This window comes from Lynx rufus, unplaced genomic scaffold, assembly GCF_022079265.1.
Source record: "Lynx rufus isolate CCGP_SWC_20201006 ecotype Redwood Valley unplaced genomic scaffold, mLynRuf1.p SCAF_26, whole genome shotgun sequence".
Lineage (NCBI taxonomy): Eukaryota > Metazoa > Chordata > Mammalia > Carnivora > Felidae > Lynx > Lynx rufus.
In genome coordinates this window covers 10211945-10231051 of record NW_025814841.1, presented here as the reverse complement: position 1 = coordinate 10231051, position 19107 = coordinate 10211945, and positions in this window count along the sequence as shown.

Below are 19107 nucleotides of genomic sequence, written 5' to 3'. Positions count from 1 at the left end.
TATTATACATCATGATACTCTGACTGAAGACAGCACACATGGCTGGCCAAAGGGGTGGGTGACAGGCAAGCTTCCTGCCTGCAGTGCTGGCAAAAGGGACTCCTGGTCCCCAGCCTTCCTGTCCTGTTGGAGCAAGGAGAAGCGTATTGGCAAATCCATTATAAACCCAGTGAGGACAAGAACATCATTCAGAAAAGAGAATTTGTCCAAGAGGTTTGCTTTCACAGCTGATGCAGCCAGCCACCAGCCTCCTTAGCCATTCTGGGCTCACACTTGAACCTCTTGTGCCCCGGGTATTAATTATTTTTTTCTTTGTTATTGGAAGGCTCTGGAAACATGCTCCGAAGGCCTGCAAGTTGTGGGTGCCGATAATGTCCCACAATGTCTTGAAGGTTTTCTTCCATCTGCCTGGCCTCCTGCCCCCCACTCCCCACGCAGTCTCCTCAGGGCCTCAGATACTGGTGTTTCTACACAGACTGTGTTCCCGTTCTGGATGCTCAGAAAAGGTAACTAACTGTGGTTTTACAAACCACAGGAAATAAGAACTGGTTGCCTTTAAAAGAAAAGTAGAAAAATCTGAGACTAAAGAACCAAAATCCTGCATTTTCATGTCTGAAGTATACATACAATAGCCTTAATTATGGTGTCAAATTGCAGGCAGGGTTTATGTAATAATCCATACTGGAAAATCTTGACTGTAAACCTTAACTATTCCCTCTTGCCTGACAAAGTGCTGCCTTGGCTCATTCTCGTCAGTCTGACTGCAGACGTCATGGACTGATTAGGTATTTTACGGGTGCAACCCAGAAAAGACTTAAGAAAGATCTCCAGCTTTCAAAATGTTTAGAATCCTATGCCTTCTCTTGGAGTGGACAAAATCCAGACCAGGAGTGGGGGCATGTGTTTAATGGGCCACTGCTAACCTATCTTCCAGACAGGCTTTCAGAGGACTTAGAACCTTGGAAAGACCTCTGGGTGGGGCTCCGGGGACCCCCTTGCTCCCATGAATCTTCCCAGGGCGACAGTAACACTCAGCTGGTTTTGCTAGTGAGCCAAGAACCAGGATGGCATTTTCAGTTCCAGGGGAAAAGGGTGTCCCTGAAACCACCCTTCCCCTGCTCCATGGGTCCAGCACTCTGTGTGTGTGTGTGTGTGTGTGTGTGTGTGTGTGCTTTTTGAATCCTGTGAGTTTGGTGGTGTGATCCCCATTTTCCGGGGTCATGAAGCTTAGGGAGGAGAAGTCCTTGACCCAAGAGCACACAGCCATTAGAGGCTGTCGTATCAACCAGAGCCTAATGCTCTTTCTTCCACTTGAGGCTCCTTGACTTGATTCTTGTACACAGCTCTTATGCCTCATTGCCAAACTAGAGCCTTCATGTACCTACCCCCACCTTGCTTCCAGCCAGCATCAGTGGCCGACACGTGGACAGTGAGAAGCCTGTTCCGATGGAGGCGCCCAGGCCTTTGTCTCCCCTCCTCCCCCTGGAAGGAGGCTTGGTGTGAGTCAGCTCTCAGGTGCTCACTTTGTGAGGGAAGGCCAAACCTCCGAGCCTCTCCCCAGACGTTGGCTCCCCATGTGATTTTGGCTGGTCGTGTGCTGGATGGAACAATAACTAGTGTTTATGAGTGCATGGACTGTGGCCTCATCAGTCCTGTTTCTGTGGCTTCAAATGAGTCAAGCTGTCATTCCTTGAAGCAGGTCCCGTCTCCATTTGGGTACTTTTCCTGATGTTTTGACGCATTCTGCAAACTGTCAGAAGGCAGTTCCTCAGCCTACGGCAGCTCCCTCTACCTTCAGGAATCTGATTTATGATCTGGTGAGGCCATAAACCTCTGCTCTTCACTTCTGAAAAACAGCGAAGTATGGGAAAGAATGTAAATTATAAATACTGAATTCCTATGGTCAGCAATAATGGAATGGCCTGGGTTGGGTTATTTTTTTTTTTAATATGGTATGCATATGGCTTTAATTTCTAAGGGGCTGGGTTCCCCACTCCCCCAACCACCACCATATTTCCAGGGAGAACAGATAGCAGTAAAATATCTCGCTGAGATATGGATAAGAGATAACATTTTTCTGATGACTCACCAGCCAAATACTTTGGAAGCTACCCTTCACAGCATAGGGTAATAGGTGACTGTCACATAGCCACATTCTTCCCACTGACCTGGTGCCACTCCAGATGAACCCCCAGTGTTCTCACTTAGCAAGCCCCCTCCCACCCCAATTTTAACTCTCTAGGAGGAGGTTTTCCTGTGAGATTTGTGAAATTCTCTTCCCGTCTTATCAGTCAAGGTTCTGCGCTCTAACCAGGAACAGACTTCTTTTTTTTTTTAAAATTAATTAATTAATTATATATATAATTTATTGTCAAATTGGTTTCCATACAACACCCAGTGCTCATCCCAACAGGTAACTTCTTAACTGCTGTCACGAGCAGTGAGGACAGCGACAAAGTCATAATGAAGACCACACAGTGGCAGTGGGTTTGAATTTTCATTCCAGGGGTGGGGTCACCTCCAGCTTAGATTTCACAAGCTGGGCAGAAGCAGCACCCCCCCCCCCCCCCCCGCCCGGCTCTGCTGAGGCAAGAAGGAACCACCTGGTCTCCGTGTGAGTTTCTGTTGTGGGTCTCACACCGCAGAACACAACGCCTGGGATTGCTGTGCTGGCGTTCAGCCCTTTTCCCCTTAAACCCGACCTCATCCCAGTTCACAAGGAAGGGCAAAAGCTGAAAAAACACCCAGAGCCGCAGAGTTCCCAAGCCATTGTTCTAACAGCCCAAAAGTCGATAGGATTGTGGTCTGTGTGCGGTCAGTAAGTGTGCTGACAGCAGAGCCGTGAGTGTGAGAATATGGCGCTTATAATCACAGTCATTTCCACCACAGAAACACGTAACCTCACAAGCACCTGTTCACCCCCGCACCGGCCCTTCATGTCTTCCTGTCATTTTCTTTGGACCACATCTGATTCACAAAATGCCAGGCTCAGCTCGAGTGTGGGACGAGCCAGACCACACATAGGGCATAGGACCTGGAGGAGAGGACCAAGGTTCTCACAGACATCCACGCGGAAATGCACATTTTGGTCCCCAAGGTAACCTCCGCTGCAGGTCTCCCTATTGTGTCTCTCCCAGAAGTTTCTGTTCATGTACATCTGAGTGATTTCAGCAGAAAGTGAAGATAAACCCAGCAGTGGCGGGCAAAGAAAATGTCTGTCGGAAGGGTGGTTAATTTTACGTGTCAACCTAACTGGGCTGAAGGAGGCACCAGACAGCTAGTAAAACGTTCTTTCTGGGTGTGGCAGTGAGGGGGTCTGTGGAAGAGATTAGCATTTGAATCAGTACACTGAGTAAAGCAGATGGCCCTCACTAACGTGGGTGGGCATCCTCCAATCCATTGAAGGCCTAAATAGAACAAAAAGGTGAAGGAAGGGTGAATTTGCTCTCCCGGCTTGAGCTGAGACATCCATCTTCTCGGACATTATTGCTCCTGGTTCTTGGGCTTTCAAACTCAGACCATGGCTTAGCCCCTCCCCCACACCACATGCATAATTCTCAGGCCTTTAGACTCAGACTGGGTTACACCATCCACCAGCTTTCCTGGTTCTCTAGCTTGTGGACAGCAGGTCATGGGACTCCTCGGCCTCCATACCCTCCTGAGCCAATTCGTATGTAGGACATTTATATACATATCTCCTATTGGTTCTGTTTCTCTGGAGAGCCTTTAATACAGTCAGCCTTGTGGTTAGACTGAGGTTTGTAAGTTAAACTTATGAAAGGAAATGAGAAAGTCGAAGTGGAGCCCGGTTCACCAGCCAGGTGCCGCCTTCCTTCAGGATCAGTCTTCCTTTGGGGCCTCAGTTTCCATCGCTGCCTGGGACCAGCTAATCCATCCAGGAGATTCCCATAAGCACCACCCCAAAAGGGGAGAGTTAAGTTCTCAGCTCCTCTCGTGCCCTTTGGCCTCTTGGCAGCTCTGTTCTCTCCGCAAGCCTGGAACAGCTTGCTTGTGGTGCATACAGCAAGTGGGTGCCAGGTTACAAACTAAAAAGTTCTGTTTTGCAGTGTTATGGTTGTTCCCCTGTGAGGAGCTGGCTGGGTCTGTTTCATCGGACCTGACCGAGGAGCTCCTGCTCCTATGTAAGCTGTTTCCTTCCTGACGAGACCCACAGCCCTTCCGTTTTTCAGATGGTGACAGCAGTGTTCTTGAGGGTTCTTTACGGAGCCACAGGGGCTGGGCTGCCAGGGGCTGTGTCTGCTGGGCGTCTAGGGAAGATGTTCGTTGCATACCTTGTAAGGCCTGATTACTGCTTCAGTGAGAAAAGGGTCCCAAAGAAAAGGCACTTCTTATTGGTGGTTCTCCCCAAACTGAAATAATTATCTTTCATCCTGCTAACTTTATCCTGCTGTGACCGGTTTGGTTCGGGGAATTATTTTTGCTTTTGAAGGCAAATGTTCTTTCCTCTCGCATCTGCTCACCACCAGCTTTCCAAACAGGCAATGACAGACCATCGAGTAAAATGTTATATCCCCTGGATAAAGCACTTATGTGTTTCCTCAAGAAAGCCATGTGCAACATCCCCCTCTTCCGAGCAAGTGTCTGTGTGAATCTGACTTCTCTCTGGGGTTAACTGAGCCAAAAATAAATCACTCCCTTGGCTGCAAGGAGAGGCTGACCTGCCATTCTGCAAGATTACAATCCGTAATCAGCCTACCGATCCCTTCTGCTGATTGAAGCCAGAAGACTGGGCTGTATTAAAAGATAGCTGAGGAAATGACACAGAATAGCACATTTTCACCTCTTTTCCAAAGCAAAGAGAGTTGCTCCCAGATGCTGTTTCTGCAGTCCAACTTCTGACTCGCAAACTGTTCAAGAAGGAGGTTGTGGATGGCAAAGAGCCCGCGTGACCTAACCTTCATGTTGTAACACGCACACATGCAGATGGTGGAAACCAGGAGACACTGGGAAGAAGGGGCACAGGCTGAGCCTGAGTTCACAGGTCAAAACATCAAGATGCCCTCACACCCACTGGGATGGCTGCTTTCCAAAACAACGAACAAAAGAGCAAGTGTTGGTGAGGATATGGAGAAATTGGAACCTTTGTGCCACGTTGGTGGGAATGTAAAATGGTGTAACTTATATGGAAAACAAGTATGGTGGTTCTTCAAAAAGTTAAAAATAGAGCTACCATATGATCCAGCAATTCTACTTCTGAGTATATGTCCAAAAGAATTCAAAGCAGAGTCTTGAAGAGAGATTTGCACACCCATGTTCACGACAGCCTTATTCCCAATAGCTGAAATGTGGAAACTACCCAAGTGTCTATTGATAGACGAATGGAGCAGGAAGGAAATTCTGCAGTATGCTGCAATATGGAAGAACCTTGAGGACATTATGCTGAGTGAAATATGCCAGTCAAGGAAGGACGAATTCTGTGAGATTCCACGGATATGAGGCTCTCAGAGTGGTCAGAATCACAAAGACGGAAAGTGTAATGGTGGTGGCCAGAGGCTGAGGGGAGGGTAGAAATGGACAGTTGTCATTTAATGGGTATAGAGTTTCGGTTTTATGAGGTGAAAAGAGTCCTGGAAATGGATGGTGATGATGGTAGCACAACATTATGAGTATATTTAAAACCACTTAATGGTACACTTAAAATGGTTAAAATGGCAAGTTTTTATGTGTATTTTACAATTACAAAAAAATTGGAAGAAAAAAAAGACACAAAGGCCCAGAGTAGTCAAGTAACTTGGCCCAGAGTCACACAGCTGGCTACCCCAGGGCTAGGCGTTTGGTTGCCCCCGGATCCATGCACCAGCGTTCCCGCCCTCGCCCGCCACGTCCTCCCGCCCACGCCCGTCAGGACCTCCCGCCCACACCCACCACGTCCTCCCGCCCACATCCGCCACGTCGTCCCGCCCTCGCCCACCACGACCTCCCGCCCACGCCTGCCGCAACCTCCTGCAAGTTACTGACGCCAATGAACTGTGTGTTGGTTAAGCAAACCCGGAGGGTGCATGTGTTTAAGGTATTTGTCCTTTCAACCAAATTTCTTTTTTCCTTCCCTATAACCGTGTATTTGTCATATTCAGAGCCTGCTCCAGCCTCAGAAGCCTTCTATCACTAACAAGTTCAGAATTTTAAAAGGCATATATAAAACCAGAGCGCTCATAGCCCAACTTGCTTATAAAAGGACAAACCCGTGTAAAAGAGTAACGTAAGTGGCCAAAGCCTGGGTTGATCTGAGCTATTTGGAAAGTGCTAAGGATAATTTTTTAAAAGGAGGTAGGGAGAGATTTTGAAAGTCACCTACAGGACAAGAAAGCAAAACAAAAGATTGGTGTCCCCTATTTGAAAAAAACAAGAAACAGTTCAATCTTATTATGTTTTATTATTTGTTATTTCCATGCTGCAGATCTTATGTGATTTCTCTTTGCTCCTTACTATGGCTTAAGTCAAGTTCTGGCCCCTCTGTGTTCCATCTCCCACTCTTCTCTGTGCTCCAGCCATTCTGGCCTGTTTTTATTGAATACTCACTAGCGTCTTTCCCATCACATCCTGCCCCCCACCCACCATCTCCCTAGTAAACTCATCCATATCCTTTCATTCTCAGTCAGAACATTGCTTTTGTAGGAAGACCCTCCTCGAGGCCCATACTAGTTTACCACCCCCAGAGTACCATCCTTCTCCTCTTGTAACTCTTAGTTCCTGTACAACACCTGTCTTTCCTGCCAGATTATTAACTCTAAGACTGTTTTTGGCTTGTGGGCTCTCAGATACCCAACACCCAACACAGTAAGTACTTAGTAAACATTTGTTGGGTGAATGAATTCTTGAATGAATAGTTGATAGAGCAAAGGAAACAAGTCAATACATGCATGACAAAGGAATATAGGAAGGGAGAGATGTGATTAGTCAGGAAAGACTTAAATGAAGTGAGAGATCATCCAGCTGGTTCTAGAAGGAGATGAATATGAATTAGCAAAGAGGAGGCGGGAAGTCCGTGGGGAGCAGTGGGAGAAGCAAGAAAGTCTGAGGCAGAGTCCATGAGGACTCTGCCTTGACCTTGAGTGAGTTATTTTGATTTCCTCTATATGTTCCCCATCAACAGTATGATTAAAGTATGATGTAACAGTATGATACAACCCAGAAAAAGGCAGAACATGCATTTCGTAGAAGAGAATTGGAATCCAAGATAGTACCTGTGTTAAAAATGTGAGCTCCAGGTAAATATTATATAAACATAGTGCTGAATTTTAGAGCTGTTGTTGGTTAAACCCTGAGACACAAGAAAGTGTCATTAGAAGAGAGGAGGTAGATTTTGAAAACTGCAGATCAACAAGCTTGATATTAATTCACAGTAAAATTCTAGAACCAGTTACAAAAAGTGGTCTGTGACCATCCTTACAGAAGAAAGCATTAATCACTGAGCATTAGCAGAGGTTCACTAAGAACAAACCATGCAAAGCTAATGTGTCCTTTTTTCACAGGATTACCAGACTGGGAGATCAAATCTCAAATCTCAGAGTACAAATCCCATCTAAGCTAAAAAATAATTTTAAAATATTAAAAAAAAAAAACAACCCATCTCAACTTTGAGAAATCCAGTATGCTATTATACCTCCTCCTAGAGAGTCACAGTGCATATAGCACATTAAAGGTTCTGAGAATTCCAGCATCAAAGAAACCTGTTTAATATTATTTAGCTCAGCAAATGTTCCACAGAACACCCTTGGAGAAAGGATGGATTGGGAAAATTTCAGCGAGGAGTTTTGCAGTCTTTTATTGTATAAACTGTGAAGGAAATGAAAAAATATGGGGTTAAAATAGCCCATTGGAATCACAACTGGATAGACAACTGTACTAAAAACATTGATTAGTCATTAGTAGCCACTCTGTGGGAGGTCTCTAATAGTATGTCTTGAGGCTTTGCCCTTGGTCCTGGCATGTTCAGCATTCTTACAGTGACTTGTCTCACAACATTGAAGACCAAACCTAATTTTAAAATTTTCAGGTGTCCTAAAGTGTGAGAAGCTAATATGCTATATAACACATTGAAATACTGTCTCAAACCAAGAGAGGAATCCAGCAGAGTTCCATTAAAAATTTGTTCGAATCAATAGTGAAAGTAAAGGATAGATTACCTCTGACTTTGAACTAGCTCATATGAAAAAGACATGGGGTTGTAGCTGTATCAGGCAAATGTGTGATAGGGCTACCATGCTTCTGACGTCAGTGAAGCCATCCTGGCAGGTAAAATGGCTTGCAAGGCAAGCACGGGAGGCAAGATGGTCTGGCCACTCTAGGAATGGTATTCCAGTCTTATGTTGCATTTTGAGAGTGACATTGACAAATTGGAGCATGTCTAAAGAATGGCCACCATCAGGAAAGTTCTGGAGAACATATGCTGTAAGGAGGAAAGTGAAGAAACCAGGGACATTTAGGTGGTCTGTAGAAGAGAGATTAAGGAACATGTTGATAACTGACTTTGGGGGGCAGTGTAGTCGAGTAGAAATGAAGTGAGTTTGTGCTCCAACCTCTGCTCTAGTACTTCTAGGCTGTGTGTTCTTGGACAGGTTTCTTAACATCTCTTATCTTCTAAGCCCTTAGATAAGAAGTCATCATCCCTATTTAGTGGGGTTATTGCGATGTCCTGAAGCAGAATAGGTGGTCAAAATGAGCTTCTCTTTCCTTTGTCCATACAAAGGGCAGTCATAGCAATCAGAAAGGTGATTCATTTGATGTAGATCCAGGGGGGAAACTGGGACCAGTAGGAGAATTCCTCTAAGGGAGGTACATTTGGCTGATGAAAAATAGGAACTTTGTAGTAACTAAAACCTGGAAAACAAAGGAACTGACTTAGTTGCCTTTAAGTTGACAGTGGAACTTCCGAAGATTGTTAGAAGAGATCCTTGCTTTGGTAAGAGGTGTGATTAGTGACTCCCAGATCTCTTCCAATTCTGAGATTCCATGATTCATAGATACAGCTAGACTGTATCGTTCTCTTCCATATGTGGTCAACTCATATATATTCAACCTCCACATTCATATATATTGAAGAGATACTTCAAATTGTTCTTGGGCCATTTCCTATGTAAATGGGGGCTTTCTCTCCTATTTCGGCGCTCCGTTACAGCCTAGTTCAGGGATTTGTTCTCAATGGGCACTTAATAAATGTTCATGTGTTCAAATCTTGACTCTACATCTTGGCCATGTGACCTTTGGCAAATTGCTCTCTGGGCTTCCATCTCCCCATCTGTAAGATAGAGATAGCAATAATAGCTTTATGAGATAAAACGAATAGAATATTTTAAGTCCTTAGAAAAATAGTAAGTTTACAATCAATGTTAGATATTATTATCTTTGTAGTTGCTGTCAGTGAACTTAAATCTGTTTACTACTTATGTATAAGTTTTCTGACCTCACAGTAAGAGTCTTAGGGATGAATTGGTTCTTCCTGTACCATCTCCCCAGTACCTAATATTTTGTCCTAAAGAGTGTTCTCGGTTATCATGCCCCAAAGCCTACTTAAGTCTATTACCCTGGTTCCCATAGCATTAACGATGGGGACAAAGACGTATCAACTGGAAAAAAAGCAAAAGTGGAAACACTGAAGTGGGGGCAATTTAGCCTTGGCCAGGAAATCGATGACAAGGCCAGAGCTGGTCTGAAACATCGTCTTGGGGGAACGCCCAGCATGCAGTCAGTCCATGCTGGAGACTAAGCTAGCCTTAGCTGTGGCCCTGCCTTTTGTTGTTGACCTCTGCAGAAGGGGGAGTGTTTGTGGGCATGTGCTGGGGGGCCCTGTGAGCATCTGCTGACAGAGTCTATACCTTGGTTAGTGCCTAGTCCAGCGTGGGCCATGGCCTAGACCTAGAGATATTTGACCAGGAAGGGAGACAGGGAGGAAGGAGGAAGGAAGGGAAGGAGAATGAAGGAGAGATCCTTTTTTAAAAAAGGATCGCAATTAAAAAAACAAACAAAATTTACCATCCTGACCATTTTTAAATGTATAATTTTGTAATGTTAAGTATATTCACATTGCTGTGCAACAGGTCTCTAAAACTTTTTCATCTTGTAAAACCAAAACGTTCATTAAACAATTCTCCATTTACCCCTCCCTCCACCTCCTGGCAACCACCACTCTATTTTCTGTTTCTGTTAATTTAACTACTTTAGATACCTTGTGTAAATGGACCTATTATTTGTCTTTTTGTGACTGGCTTGTTTCAATTAGCATAATGTCCTCAAAGTTCATCCATGGAAGTCCATGTGACAGGACTTCCTTCCTTTTTAAGGGTGAATAATACTCCATTGAAGATATAGAGATAGATGATAGATAGATAGATAGATAGATAAATAGATCACATTTCATCTATCCATTCGTCCATTGATTATCACTTGGGTGGCTTCCACCTCTTGGCTATTGTGAATAATGCCATGAGCATAGCTGTGCAAATACAGAAGTGCTTTTGGGCGGGGGGCACATAGGTGGCTCAGTCGGTTAAGCATCCGACTTAGGTTCAGGTCATGATCTTGCAGCTCCTGAGTTTGAGCCCTGCATTGGGCTCTGTGCTGACAGCTCAGAGCCTGGAGCCTTCTTCCAATTCTGTATCTCCCTCTCTCTGCCCCTCCCCTGCTTGCTTTTTGTGTGTGTGTCTCTCTGTCCCAAAAATAAATAAACATTAAAAAAAATAAACATTAAAAAAACATTAAAAAAAGAAATGCTTTTTAAAAAATGTTTATTTATTTTTGAGAGAGAGCATAAGTGAGGAGGGGCAGAGAGAGAGCTGGACAGAGGATCTGAAGTGGGCTCTGCACTGAAAGCAGCAGCAAACCCAATGCAGGGCTTGAACTCACAAACTGTGAGATCATGACCTGAGCTAAAGACTGAGCCCTCCAGGTGTCCCTAGAAATGCTTTTAAAGGAATAGAGAAGTTAAGATTTTGGAAACGTGGGAGGGGAGATTTAGGGAAACAAATTTGTAGAGACAAAGAAAAAACTCAAAAAAGCAATCCATGCCCAAAATGGCAATTTTGAAAGAATACCAGTGAACAGTTGGCCAAGAAAAGTCATTAGTCATGGATTACTGAGTTGTAAGGAACAGAACCCGCTCATACTAGCTCAAGAGAAGTGCTTATCAGAACACAGGGGTGTCTCACGGCACCCAAAGTGGGGCAAGGGAAGGACTGGATCCAGAAACTTGAGTTTAAAACCAAGTTCCTCTCTTCATCTTATAGAACCTACAATTGTTCTTTCAATTGCAGACATTGCTGTTCTAGGCTTTGAGGATGCAACTGTAAATAAAACCGACTCTACCTTGGGGAAGGTGAGTAATAAGCAACTAAATAAACAAGAAATTCCAAATTCTGTAAATTGAATGAAGAGAAAAGCAAATTCTGTGAGAAAGAATATCAGGGAGGTGAAGGTGGCAGAGGGACCTAGCGGATCATTGATTGCTGCTCTGAGGAGGTACGCTGAGGCTTCAAGCACAAGGATGAGGAGGTGAAAGCCATATGCCAGGCAGAGGAGATGTTACGTTAAGGAAGTGAGAGAAAGCCATGAGCCTGGAGCAAGGTGGGCGAGGGATGGTATAGCAGATGGAAAGGAAAGGAGTGTAATGGCAGACACCAGATCATTCAGAGCCTTGTTGACTATGGAATGAATTTCTTTTCTAGTGCAATGGAAATCCACTGACAAGTTATAACCTGAGGAGTAACAATATCTGATTTATGTCTCTAGAAGATCCTTTTGGAAGTCAGGTGGAGAGTGGATTGAGAAGGGGAAAGGGCGAGAGAGGGAGCAGGAGTGGGAATGTCATAGACAGTGGCTTAGGCCTCCACCAGGGAGGTGGAGAGAAGGGGGAATAGTCAAGACATACTTGGGGGTACATCAGTGTTCCTAGCAGCTTTATTCCTGATAGGCAAAAAGTGAAAACCGCACATGCTTATCAACAGATGAGTGGATAAACAAATTGTGGTATATCCATACAGTAGAATAGTATTCACCCATAAAAAGGAATGAAGGACTGATACATGGTCCATTGTGGATAAGCCTTTAAAAATTGTGCTAATCGAAACAAGCCAGTCACTCAAGCCTCATATTTTTTTTTTTTTTAATCTCATTCTTATGGAAGTCCAGAAGAGAGAAATCGTAAAGACAGAAGGTAGATTAGTGGTTGCCTAGGACAAAGGGGTGGGACTGGTGGGAGGGAAGATGACAGCTAAAGGGTAGGGGGATTTATTTTTGAGGTGATGAAAATCAAAATTGGCTGGGATGATGGTTGCCCATACTGGTGAATATACTGAAACCATTGGATGGTATACTTCAAATGGGTGAATTGTATGCTATGTGAATTATTTCTCAGTAACACTGTTGAAAAAAAGAGAGACCACACCTGGAGCAGGACTGACAGGACAAGCTGTTGGTTTGGAGGAGGAGTGTGTAGCCCGTCGTCTCTCTTCCCTCTCTGTGCTTCTGTTTCATTCCCCTTCTGCTCTGTGGCTGGGCTTTCTCTGTGCACAGGAGAAAAGAGGCTGTCCTAGGATCTACTCTACACTGCATCCAGCCCCCATGCTCCTGCTCGTACAATAGAAATCTCTGTAGCGGTACCTGGGTGGCTCAGTCTGTTAAGCATCTGACTCTTGATTTCAGCTCAGATCACGATCTCACTGTTCATGAGTTCAAGCCCCACATTGGGCTCTGCGCTGACAGCACAGAGCCTGCTGAGGATTCTCTGTCCCTCTTTTTCTCAACCCCCCTCCCCACTTACAATCTCACATGTGCTTTCTCTCTCTCAAAATAAATAAATAAACTTAAAAAAAAAAAGAGAAGAAAAGAAAAGAAATCTCTGTAGACCGGTTTCAAGCCCCCTGGATGGAGACATGTTTGCCTAACCAGGCCGCCCCTTAGTAGGTCTGTGTGGGATGAGCAGTCCCCATCCTCAGAGGTAATAGCAGTCTATTTTCAGAGTTTTCTAACAGAACCAACATATAATGAGCACCTTTCATGTGCCACATACAGTGTCAACTGCTCTCACATCCCTAATCCCGTATAATCCTTTATCGACACTGTATGAAAGCATGTGCTGACTCAAAGAAACTGTCTCAGTTGGGTTCAACTTGTGGTGTATGCATAATGTCACGTCAAGGCCACAACTGGTAAACTCTTCTACCCCAGGGTAGGAGGAGGCCTCCTTGAAATGGGATTACCAGCCACAGAGTGTGCTTTGCAGAGAATAGTGTTTTCAGTTCACCAAAACACAGGGTTCAGCGTTCCTTCTGGTTAGTCGCATTGGCCAACAGAGAGATGTTTCTAAAAAATGCTTTAAAACCAGTCTGATGGGGAGAGAAATCTGTTACAAAAACTATTTGGATCTTGAACATTAGCAATCTGTAAATTCTCTGTTTAGAAATCCTCCCTGGCCTTCCTGATCTGACGTTGCTCTTTGGAAAGAATGATGGCAAATGCCCGAGGCTGAAGGTGCAGAGCGAGCCACGAGGAAAATCCATATTCTTTAACTTAATCAGTGTTTGTGGAGTAGGCAGAACCCAAATCCAAACCATATTTTCCAAAAAGATTTTCCCTGTTAATTCTTAAATCCATGTGTATTATATGAGAAATCTAATCCATATGTTTCTTACTCATTTACACTCAACTCATCAAAGCACTTCCTCTGAAGAGCTATTTGATGTCCAAGGAGACTTTAGAGACTTTTTTTTTCTTTTTAACAAGCCTTTGTTCTTGGAAATAAAGAAGCTGCTGAAATTGTTATATGCAAAGAGTAAATGAACTTGAACCCCAGAAAGGTTAAACTTTGTTTCAAGGAGGTTCTATATTCAGAAGAAACCACTTTAGGAACGAGCTCTTTTCCTTTTAAATTCTTTTTAGGAGGGGCCTCCAGATGGGTGCTTGGATTTTCATGCCAAAACAATTTGCTCTTCAGCTGTTGTTGGTAGGCACCATTAGATAGATAAAGTCCATCTCATTAAGGCATTCCTAGGTGGTCTTCGACTTTTTAGTTAGAAGAAACCACACCTAATTTTGATCTCTTTCTGATAATTTGTGGCAAAATCTGCCCAATGCAAGATGCATCCTTCGAGATTCCCAAGATGTGTGTTAGAAAGAACAAAGCTCTGGGATAAAAGAGGTGCCATGAAACCATAGGGCAGGACCACCTCCCTTCCCTTCGATCGGGATCATGCCCAAGCCATCTCAGAGAGTATGAACTCATAACCTCTCTCTTCTCCCACTCTGACATTTTTCTTACTTTGCTAACACTTATCTTTATGCTTCATTCATGTCAAATTTTATTGTGCATCTCTTAGCATAGCTGTCCTGGGGCTGTGAAGGAAGGAAAGAAGTAGAAGGCACTATCCCTACCCCTGAGAGGCTCATCATTTCACTAGGACACAATGTAATCCAAGTGAGTTTATCAGGTGTGTGCTTGGTGGATATTCCAGGACTTCCAAGAAGAGAAGGACGGTCAAGGACAGAGCATAAAAAGCTTCCCAGGGCACATGGGCCCTGGGGTCTGGGAATAACAGCCTGAGTATTGATCTGACTGTATCCAGATGGCATACTGGGCTGGCTTCATTTGGACACTCCTTCAAATTGATGTGCTAAAAATATTTGTTTGATATTTGCCGGAAGAGAAACTGAGGACTGAATGTGTAAGGCATGCAGGACTGAAGGTGGCAGGACTCACGGTCTCTATCACCTCTACAATTCCACTCTACCCAAACCCATCCACCCCACCCGGCAAACCCAAGCCAGGCAGTCAGCAACTGGCCTGTTCGGTGACCATCAGTTGTGACTTTTCATGCCCATAAGGAATCTTAGAGCCCATTGAAAGTGCTCTCCCTTTGTTCTAGTAAATACAGATTTCTTCACCTTGTACCATTTCTAATGATGCTTTAGCACCCTTATGGTCTAAACCCTTATGGACTATTCTTGGACAACTGCCTACTTGGGATGACGTGAAAAATGGGCAAATATTTGGCTCAGTGCATAGAGAAAAGGAATAAAAATGAATAAGAGAAAATAAGGTCTAAGGAACCAGCATTGTTTATTTTCTCCTATGTTCCAGCCTAGTGCTTGATGTCATACAAGCATGTTATTATTTGTTCTCTATAACAGCACTACAAGGCAGGTGTTGTGATCCCATTTGACAGATGAAGAAGGAGACACGTAGAGGCTAACACACTTGCCCATGGGCAGCTAATAAGTGAAGCTTGGATACAAACCCAATGTAGGCTTAGGATAGATTCGCGGCAGGGGAGAGGGGCGGTTGGGTGAAGATCAAAGTCAGGAAGCGCAATGAGGAGCCATTGAGAAACCCAGGGATAAAAGAAAGTAGCAGTGAGCTAGAAACAGGGCATATTAGTGACTGCCACATTTGAGGGTCGGGAGTGGGTTTGGAGGGAGAGGAAAAGAAGTTTCTGGTCATGAGAAAACATTGGTGACATTGGTGACTGAGAAAACATTGGAACCTGGGTGTCAAGGGAGGGCATGGGTTTGAAGAGAAAGATGCTGAATCTGTTGTATTTGAGGTTCTGGAAGAACTTCAGCGTAGGTTTCTGGTCTGTGCTGGAGAGCGGTCAGTGCTGGACCAGAGGACATTAATGGGACACCAGACAAGGAAACAGAGCAGCTCACTGAACACTGAACCTTTGGGACCACCATACTGTGTTTCTCATGATACAGTATCTCTGCTTCTCAGAGGAGACTCTGCTGCCTCTGGTGTGGAACCCTGGGAAATGGAGGGCTTGCTTTTGGTTGTCCCAGTGATTGGATGCCCTTGGTCTTCAACAGACCTACAGGGTATACAGGGATACAAGATGTCCCATGATGCATGGGACAGCTCTGCCCAACACAGAATCACTCTGGGATCCTCTTGATTTCTAAATATCCCATTGGACATTCACTTAGGTGAAAGCTCTATTTATAAGTCTCTGGGCCTAAAATCGAAATTTCCATATATACATATATATCTTGCTCCACTTAAATTTATACTCTGTTTTGTAAGAATGTAATCATAAAAATAAAAAATTGCACTTCGATTTGTTGGAATTTGACTGAGCTGTCACATTTCAGAAAATCATGTCTCTGATGGCAATGTCATTCCTAGAATTTGAATTACTACTCTTCATAAATAGCTCTCCCACTAATGATGATTCTGCGTATGTGCGCAACTGTGATTACTTTGTCTTCAAGTACTCATGCCTAACCATCAGCTGAAATACATTTTCTCCTATGGATTCCTTTCCTTTCATTTATCCTTCATATTATAGTTAGGGCATTATATCGATTTTTTTAATTATGCATGTAGGTGAATTATATGTAACTTTCATTTCAGGAGAGTGAAGGAGGTGTTACAAGTCGATTGTTATAAGGGAGGGTTGAGACTAATGGAGTTGAGAACTACTGGTTCTAGACTAACACCATCCTATAGAAATATAATGCAAGCTACAAATAAAACTTCCAGGCTTCTAACAGCCACCTTAGAAAAATTAAAAGGATAGAGTATTATCATGTAGGCTTAAAAAGGAAAAGAATCCTGTCACATGCTACAGCATGGATGTACCTTGAGGACATTATGCTAAGTAAAATAAGCCAGACACAAAAAGACTAATACTGCATGATTCCAATTATATGAAATAGCTAAAGTAGTCAAATTCTTAAAAACAGAAAATAGAATGGTGATTGCCCAGCATTTGGGGGGAGGAGGAGAAGGGGAGTTGTTATTTAATGGGTCTAAAGTTGCAGATTTGTAAGATGAAAAGTTCTTGAGATCTGTGTCACACAAATTGAATATACTTAACAGTACTGAACCATACACTTAAACATGGTTAAAGTGAGAAATTTGTGTTATGTGTTTTTTAGAAATTTTTTTAAAAAAGGGACAGGTGAAATGAGTTTTAATACTACATATTTATTTAACCTAACATATCTAAAATGCTATCACTGAAACATATAATCAATGTAACAACTATCAATGAGATATTGTATATTCTTTTTTTTTTATTTTTTTTATTTTTTTTATTTTTTTAAAATTTTTTTTTTTTTCAGCGTTTATTTATTTTTGGGACAGAGAGAGACAGAGCATGAACGGGGGAGGGGCAGAGAGAGAGGGAGACACAGAAACGGAAACAGGCTCCAGGCTCCGAGCCATCAGCCCAGAGCCTGACGCAGGGCTCGAACTCACGGACCGCGAGATCGTGACCTGGCTGAAGTCGGACGCTTAACCGACTGCGCCACCCAGGCGCCCCTGTATATTCTTTTTCTTGCACAAAGTCCTTGAAATCTATGTATTTAATACCTATAGCACCTATCAACCCAGACCGGACACATTTCTAGTTCTCCATAGCCACATGTGCTTGGTGGTTACTGTACTGGACAGCCAAGTTCTAGATAATAGAATAATAATAATGGAATACTGGTTGAGCTGACTTTAAGTGCCTATTGCTACTGTGAATCCTTCACATAGAATGACTCATTTAATCCTCCTAATGGCCCAGTGAGATTGGCACAACTATTGTCCCTGTTACACAGGAGACAACTGAAGCTCAGAAAGCTTGAGTAGCTTGCCTGAGGTCACACACCAGTGGGTCTCCAAGTGGAAAGCTGAACCCAGGTGTTCTGGCTCCAGAGCCCTGCCTTAACCACTGTGCTATGGGTGCCTTTGTAGGATTTTTCCCAAGGATTCCTTTTCTGGCCCACTGGGAGTCTGCACAGCCCTGGCGGGTCTTAGGGCAGCGGAGACATGAGTGAGCCATCAGGGAGCCAGTTAGGCTTGTCTTTCCCTGCCGTTCCTGAGGAGCCTGGCAGAGGCACTGGCCAGCCCTTCTGAGAAGCAGAAAGAAAACCCCTGCTCGATTCACGACCCCCTGCAATGTCCTCTGTTCTCTGTATTTCCATTCAAAGAGGTAGTGGGTCTGGGCAAATCAAGATGAAACACAGACAGGACAGAAAGACTGTCCCAATTCATGCATCTAACAAGGACTTGCTACCAGGACCTTGCTCGTTAGTTATCTGCATTCCAATAACATTCTCCTGAGTTCTCCTTAATAAAGACGGATTTCTTCATTTCCTGGGACTCCCGTCAGGATTATGCCGACAACTTCCCCATTAATTATTAAATTATGTACCATCAAAAAATGATTGCATTTGCTTCCTATCTAAACACCACCCCTCACTGATGAAAAATCTCATTTAAACTAATATGCTTTTAACTTGCTTCATTTCAATACCTCCGTGGAGGCTACTAATGAGCTGACTCCTTGCCCAGCTGGTCCCTCAGCCCTTCCTTGGAACAGTCCAAGCCCAATCTTGCTGGACAGGAAAGGGGAGGACTCACCATTTGAATCAGAGTCTTGGCTAGAGGCTTCCTGAGGAGTGTGTATACTTAAACACATGACTTTGAGTCTGAGCTCCCCACAAAAGTGAGACCCCACTTGCTGCTTTCAGAACCATGAAAACTGCTTAAGAGTGTGGCCACAGGAGTAAAACATCCTCCCAGTTTTACCTGGGAAGCTTCATGAGTCAGGTAATTATACCCAGATTCCCTTTACAGGGGCTTCTTAATTATTATTTAATAGAGAGATGATTCCAGGTTGTGACCCACAAGGCTGGCAGCATTATAACCTTAGAGCTGGAGAAGCACCTTCTCCCAGATGCTGTCCTCCTCCGGCAGGGAGACAAAGTGCTTTGAAAGGACCCCTCATCATTGCTTTTGGAGAATATCATTTGCCAAGCAACTCATCTTCCTGGCACGGTCTTCTCTGGGGTGTCAGATGGGTCACTTCACTGGAGTGCTGTGAATCAGGTCAGTCTGTTCCTCTGATTAACCCTGATCTCATTCTGTTGGCAGCAGGCAGTGTGGCCTGAGGCCCTGCTGCCTTCCAAAGGCTGTCCACTTATGCCAGGGGTACTGGGAACAGGAAGAGCTGACTGAGCTCACACCATGGGCCAGGCTTGGTTCTAAGTACTCTTGAAGCCTGTCTCCTTAAATTTTCACATCGGTATTATTTAACTTCCCTCCCTGTTTTACAGATGTGGAAACTGAGGCTCACTGTGTTATGCCCATTGCCCAAGGCTACACAG